We start from the raw sequence: 7,559 nt of genomic DNA on the forward strand, positions 1-7,559 counted from the left end.
ACACACACACGCGCGCACACACACACAGAAAAGCACATATACACATCAAGTGGACAATATGCCCCACATCCTATTGCTATTAAATACCCATACATTCACACACACAGACACAGAACCATCACTTGCATCCTACCACTTCTCTCCCTTTGACTGGGTTAAATCCAGCAAAACCCCAGCCTTGTATGTGACCTGCCTCCCACCGCAGCTGTAAAAGAGCGAGAGCAGGAAGAAGGAGCTGGTGAGCACCGGGCTTCCCACTTCTCAGACAAGAGCAACTATGGATTTCTGACTTAAACTTCGCTAGTTAGAAGGTCAATAAAATATTGAAATGCATGGGAATAATTCCCCCTTTACATGGACAGCTACCTTCATAAATCTGAAGGATTTATAAAACAATTGGGTGAGTGTTTATTGCTGCTATGAAAGTTCTCACTGACAGCGTATCCCCTCATGGCTCTGTAAAAAACAGAATAGGTGTTCAATGGGAGATTCATCAGAATGGCTAACACTCAGGTGAGAAGCCCTTCATGTTGAAACCATCCACTGACAACATTGCATGTGCATGTGTGTTTGAGTCTATGTGCAACTAGGTATTATTAACTAGGTGGTGTTATCAATCCAGCTCTCTCCTCCCACGTTATATGACTGCTGTGTTCCCTCTCCTCCCAACTCTTCCCTCTGCTGCACAGCCTCTATGCACGGAGAGCTCTGCACAGTCCCCATGGAATCTCCCGTGTCAGTACATTACGTTATAAGTGGGGGCATTGACTGTGGGGACTCTTTGATACACATTCACATACAGTACAAACACAATTGATCGTCAGCAGAACATTGAGAGGAGGGGGATGCTGAAGAAAGATCTACACAGGTATAAAAGATCACAGGCCCTTCTTGTGGAATACGAACTGTGTGTGCAAGAAGGAACAAAACGCTTCTTTGATAAGGATGTGACAAGGAGCAATCTTTCCCTGGAGCCAGCTTCTGAGCACTGAACACTATCAGCAATCTGGGAAACGCTCAGAGCGCCACAGTTAAAATGTAATATTATCCTATCTGTGCAGCCTCACATTTGGCATAATGTGACTGACTGTATTAATTAAGCGTTTCTTTTTCTTTTTGCATGAGCAGATTTCCCCCTATGGCATGCTAAAATAATGTCTCCATCTAATGACAACATTTGCAGCTCAATTAAAAAAGTGTTTATGTCAATTTTCCCCTGTGTGGGCGCTGCCGGTTCACCATGTACACAGTAGTTGTCATCCACTAGCCATAAAGTGTCAGAGACCTTAGGTTGCCATGACAATACACAGGGGTCAAACTTCAGCACTGACTTTATCTCATGGCAAAATAAATATTATCTGCACTTATTGGTAAAAAGGAATTATTTACTCATTTTATGTTTTTTCAGAGACAGTGACAAAACAGCCTACAAATATCAGTGAGTGACTAATCGATCCCTCTTGCATTTATTTTTAACATTGTTGAAAAGAGGGGCATTGGTTGGCTTCAAATAAATACTATCTTAGATTTGGATGCAAGCTCAGACAGCAGTCAATGATGAAAAATAAATTTATTGGAGGGTTTTTGCTCCCAGTGAGAGGAGAGCCCTAATGAGAGTGATCACAGATGCCAAGACCAAACACTTCAAACAAAGGCAGCTTGTTTTTTCATTCATGAACTAAAAAAAACCTTTAAAGATATTCTCTTTTAAGAAAAAAATCAAAAACAAAGAGAGTGACAGAAAGAGATAGTGGAATTATATTATTTGATGAAGAAATTCCAAATTGAACAATCACAATCTATTTGCTGTCTTTCTGGGAAATGGTCATAATTACATAATTTGTAAGTGTAAAAGCAGAGGAATTTAGAAAATTACTAACACTAATTAGATGTAATTATGGGTCTCCCCTCACACTGCTGCATGCAATGCACACTATATAATAGATGCTTTAGCTGTCCATATTTAGATGAGTTGTGAATATAAACAAGTTGAGTGAGTGAAAAGTCCTTCTTGGTCTATTTAAACCCTCCCCCGCAGGCAACAGTATTTACAAGGAAACGGTTATCATTTAGTCTCTGTTGCGGATCAAAATGTCAAGCTCCACAGAGAATCTGAGCAGTGCTGTTAGGGCCAAAAGTGCAGTTTAAGAGCCCCAGGATCTGAGAGGAAAAAAAAGTGATTTGCAAATGCCCAAATACGTCTAATTGACCTGAAATATAGCCTGTGTGCAGGAATTGTTTGAAATCAATATGAAGAGCGAAAAGAATATCCTTGAAGGAACATTTCAGAAGATCACACCGTTTGTCTTTTCGGGCAGCATTATGAAGTATGCAAGAATTATTAAAACAATCAAGAAGTCATGAAAGGTCATGTGAATTAAAATTGTAGTGGCTGCAGCAAATTAGGAGAGAGTGAGGAACAGCTGTTTTTCACCTAGTAGACCGGTATAATAGTACACCAAGCGCTACTGTAGATTATATAAATATTCTGTGAACGTGAAAGCCGTTTGTAAGTGAATTTCCACATAATGTATTCCCAGTCTATTAGTTTATTGTATGCGTTTAGTGGGGTAAATCAATAGGCAGTATTCCCAGCCTTGATTGGATTCACAATTAGATCTAGTAAAAGACTCCCTGACAGTGGGTGATAGATTCCGCAAAGCCAACCAACCTGATAGTCTTTCCCTCACATCAACCGCCACTCCACGCCATCCTCTCTCCTGCCCAGGTGCCTTGTGGTTAACGGCGAGGACTGGAGGGAAGTTTCTCTCGTGTGGCAGACGTGCCATGACAGCTCCAAGATGCTCTTTGACCTGAAAGGAAGGGAAAACAACATCAATGGTAATTCCCCTTCAAACACATTAACTGGGATGAACTGGGTCCCACCGAGCCCCTCTGAGTGGACTCGCATTGATCGCAGAAATCCATGAATAAATTTAGCACTAATTGATTTTTTTTTTCCTCTTTAGAAAACAAATCTCTAATTCTGAGCAGAGGCAGTGAATGTAGCATATTCTGCAACCACCTTACTTTTTTTTTAATCTGTAGGAAATACATTTTGAGAACTGACTTAATGAGCTACAAAAGATATTCAGCGTCCCCTCTGATCCAGGATGCCTGTTGTTTTCAGTGTAGCCACAACATTTTATCATTTTGTGACTTGAAAAGAGCTCAGAAAAAAAGTCCACCTTAAGCCAGGTGCTAAACAAAAAGACAATTCATTGCGTTGGGACTGCCGAAGCAACAATCTCAGAAATTAACCCATTATGTGCTCTGGATTTCAACTAAAAAAAAAATTCAGCTTTCTACCTTTTAACTGCTTTCAGTGTGGATTACAGTTATAGCTGGAGAGGAAATGGTGTCATATATGAATTTACAAGAGCTCCCTATGCCTTCACTCTGCCAATTGGAAGAGTGCTACCGTCAATATCGGAGGAAAGCATTTACAAAAGATTCTAAGCGTTGAATGTAAATTCTGAACTGGGTTTACAAAATGGAAGATGTTAAAAACATGCTCTCATTAACTTCTGAAACGGTTTTATTCAAATTGATAAAAGGAAAATGGTTTAGGATCAGTAAAAACAAAGGGTAAGCCACAGAAAATGTCCTTACAGTTTTTGAGCAAGAAGGAACAAAAACTAGATGAGTCTATGTAAAGGATTTTTTTTTCTAATTGTGGAATCTTGGAAAAAATCCCCAAAATTCATGGCTAAAAATTATAATTAAGCTATATTTAAAGACAAGCTTTTTTGAATTTTTTTGGGTCATACTATATAAAGCTGATTGGAAAGTACACTGTTCACAGTTAAGCCAATGAATCCTAACGTTCAAGTTGATTCTTCACTCAGAGCCTACAGTAATATATTTCATTTAATGTGTCGTTACCTTTGCTTTGCAAATTTAATGCCATAGCTGAACTCATTGCTCAGTAAAACATCATAGCTTTGTGAATGGAAAGGGCAAGCATTTATTCAGTGATAAACGCATACTTTTTAAATTTAAATATGGATGTCTGATATGTAATAGGATGTAATAATGGTTAAATATATACCACTTTGTATACGATAACTGCAGCACATTTTTGATTGTATATTTCAAGTTGTCAATTGAAATAGTCAGGGTGCTTATTCTTAGTAATGATTGAGGAGTCTTGATTTGAGAAGTTGTAGAGTCAGGTATCATACTGCCACCTACTGGTTGACACTTTTCTTAAAGATGTTCAGTCAGTCAGAGTGCATTCAAATGAGTTCCTCATGATTAAAATTATTCAGTGATTTCAGGAAGGACAAGTTCTAATTCAATGACATCTATGGAAATGAAATATTACATTTAGTTTTACTTCAAATAATAGATAACATACTCAGACATCTGCATTAACTAGGAGAGGAAATGTCCCATGGGTGCCCTGGATAAACATCGTGCCCTGGGCCCTTTACAGCACATGTAGCTGAAGATGTGGTTATGGTCTATCAAGACTCTTCACTGACAAACCTCAATTGCTCAGTCGTGCAAAGGAAAACGCGTTCCTGAAATGTTCCTTTTTTGTTTGATGGATGAGTTGTTCGTATAATAGCTGGGCATTACCTCTGCAAATAAACCAGACTTGACATTGCCCTGCACTGGAACATCTGGGACGCCCCAGAGACAGGATCAAAGGCCTTGCACGTCCTTGGACTCTATCTGTGCCAAATATGCACAGCAAGCTCAAGAACAGCTATCCAGCGCATTTCAGTCATCATCATCGGCACTGGCTGTGTTTGTTAGTCATCAGCTATTTCCGTTTAATTTGTTGCAGTCGTATTCCTCTGTGTTTTCGTCATAGTAACAGCAGGGCTGAGAGTGTTGCAGCTAGACAATACAGTAAATCAATTTATGAGCTGATTATCCCACAACAAAATTATGTCTTTAGCTAAGTGGAAACACGAATGTGATGTCTAGCACATGAAATCAAGTGCTAGACTGATTGATCATCTCGCACTTTTCCAAATGACACGTCAGACTGAACAGCGTATAAACTCGGCTCTCATCTGCACTATACTATGGGGGCTGAGGTACAACACAATCCACAATACTTGGGCTTTGTTTGGAAAGAGCCAGCCAACTGCATAACCTTAATTAGTCAAGCTGTGTTCATTCAAGTGATTAATATTATTTATTTTTTGGGCTTTACTGCCTTTGATTTTTTTGGTAGGACAGCTAGATGAGAAAGGGGAGCGATAGGGGGGAAGACATGCAGGAAATTGTCTACAGGTCGGACTCAAAACCTGGACCTCTGCGTCAAGGCATAAACCTCTGAGTACATGTGCGTCTGCTCTACCACTGAAGCAAACCGGCCACCATTCAAGTGATTATTACACCCTGCACAGTAGTGAAGAGAAGCATCTGTCACTTAAACGCAAATGATTTCTCAGTCTTTCCACTCAGAAGAAATGTATTGTAGGTGTATGAGTAGGAAATACATTATGATGATAATTTTGTGCCAAAATAAAATATAATCCTGTCTAGGGCTGCCATTAAAAAGAACTTTTGTTAAGATTGGTCTGTCAATTATGTCTTTTGAATAATCGATTGTTTAGACTACAAAACATTAGCAAATAGTGATAAAAAGTATCTAAAACAAGTATATGCAACCCAAAGATATATCTACAATAATATAAAACAGAAAAGCAGCAAATTTCCCATTTGAGAAGCTTCCATGAGCAAATGTTAACATTGTTTTCTTGTTCAATGACTTACACAATTGTTTAAATTGTTGACAATTTATTTTACATTGATTGATTAAACGATTATTCAATTATTTGAGAACTAATCTTGTCCACTATATCCTGATGTGTTAAGTACATTCAAAATGCAAAAAGCGTGGCAAATCTTTAGCATCATGTAAATTCTGCTGCGGCAAAAAAGAAAGACAAAATTAGGTTTATCTGGAATCTGGGTTTTTTTCCCCAGGTTCTTGAGTTTCATTGTGTTTGCCATTTCTAAATCTTCCCAAGGCGGTGCATCTGCTGCTCTCCAGCCTGCACAACTGGGGGGAAAAAAGCAGGATGTCACTTTTGTGAACCAGCAGCAGTGGAGAAGAGGGAAAATAACGCAATCATCAGAAAAGTGGTCTGGGTGGTGAAGCAGGGGCCTTACGAGGGGCAGGTTGCAGATCGCCCGCACCTCGGCAGATGTGCCTTGGTGTCACTCCACATCCGCAGTCGAATGAATCACCCAGCAGATGTTTAACGTCAAGGCCAGGCTGTCACGCCAGCCAAACACACACGTGTACACACCAGCCATGCAATACGCATATCCATACACACAGTACAATTTATTACTACATTAGGAAGTGTGGCTCCACAAGGGGTCAGACCAAGGTGCGGATGTTCACCTTGATTTGACTTTCACAAAAAATAACAAACCTGAGATTTCACTAAACATTGAGTTTTTGTAGGGTGTAAAACAATCCGGTGATGTGCACTAAACACACAAAGCACACTGACTGAAACGTAGTTCTGTTCAGACTCACTGAGCCTGATGACATGTTTCTACAGCATAATATATTTTTGCTCTTTTTGATCGGTGTCTTGTACCATCCAAACATAACCCGTCAATATTGAAAGATAGAATAGCAGATATATTTTTTAGCTAACTCTACCAGCATCCTTTTTTGTGAGACCTTTCATGGCTGAATAAAAGATATTTTGTCAAAACCAATTTTCACCAAAAGAACTACACACGGATGTTTTTTTTTATAATGTTTTAGGGTGTTTCAGGAGGTGTTTTGGGGTGGGGATGACGAAATGCTACTACAATAAACAGATGTTTTCCACCTTTTTAATATCACACTGCCATGCTGTAACAAACCACATTTCCACATGTGAGATTTTATTGACAAGTGGAACATTATTTGTTAATGTGCCAATTGTCATTTAAAGTGAACAATCAGAATGTGACTTATCTTCTCATAGAATTTTTTTTTAGGGTAGGCAAGTGTGCCTTGGTACTAAGAACATTGAAAACAGTGTTAGAAAAGAGCAATTGAAAGTAAGGAGCTTTTTAAGAAAGAGTTACTGGATCTTTGAGAACATTCTTGAGGCCCTTTTTCCCTCTTTTGGAGAAACCCAGGCAGATAAAAGGAAACACTCGGGTGGATTAAAGTGTTCAGTATGTATCAGCATCAAACCACTAGAGTTTTTGCCCTCTACATTTTTCAAACACAGTCAATAGATCTAAATATTTTACTGTGCCCTGGCCGATTTATTGTTTGATGTTTAAAAACTTGTGTGAAATGAAAGAAAACTCATTAAAGAAGATGGCCCCAGAACGAGGCCCTACGATCAGCTTTGAAAGTCTAGTTTAACTGGGATATTGATCATTCTCTTTCTTCTGTGACAAAGGCCACCAGGGACGCTGGAGGTGTCGGTGGATGAAGGCGCGCTGCCAATAACACCAGACGTTTGTGTATGCACTGCAGGTGAGGCTGGGAATTACACCACTGACATCGAAAAAAATCCAATAACTTAAAAATGACCAAACAAACATCACGTTCTTGATTTCTTGCTGGTCAAAAAAAA

General features: G+C 39.2%; 1 long non-coding RNA gene across 1 annotated transcript in view; it reads right to left on the reverse strand.

Annotated features, from left to right (window-relative positions):
- Positions 1-7,559, reverse strand: part of LOC116706959 (uncharacterized) — a 30,805-nt gene that overhangs the window by 21,458 nt on the left and 1,788 nt on the right. The window contains exon 2 of the long non-coding RNA XR_004336378.1: positions 2,672-2,813. This is a non-coding gene — a long non-coding RNA (uncharacterized LOC116706959). The remainder of the gene's footprint in view (positions 1-2,671; positions 2,814-7,559) is intronic.

Source organism: Etheostoma spectabile, chromosome 2 (assembly GCF_008692095.1).
Source record: "Etheostoma spectabile isolate EspeVRDwgs_2016 chromosome 2, UIUC_Espe_1.0, whole genome shotgun sequence".
NCBI classification, from domain to species: domain Eukaryota; kingdom Metazoa; phylum Chordata; class Actinopteri; order Perciformes; family Percidae; genus Etheostoma; species Etheostoma spectabile.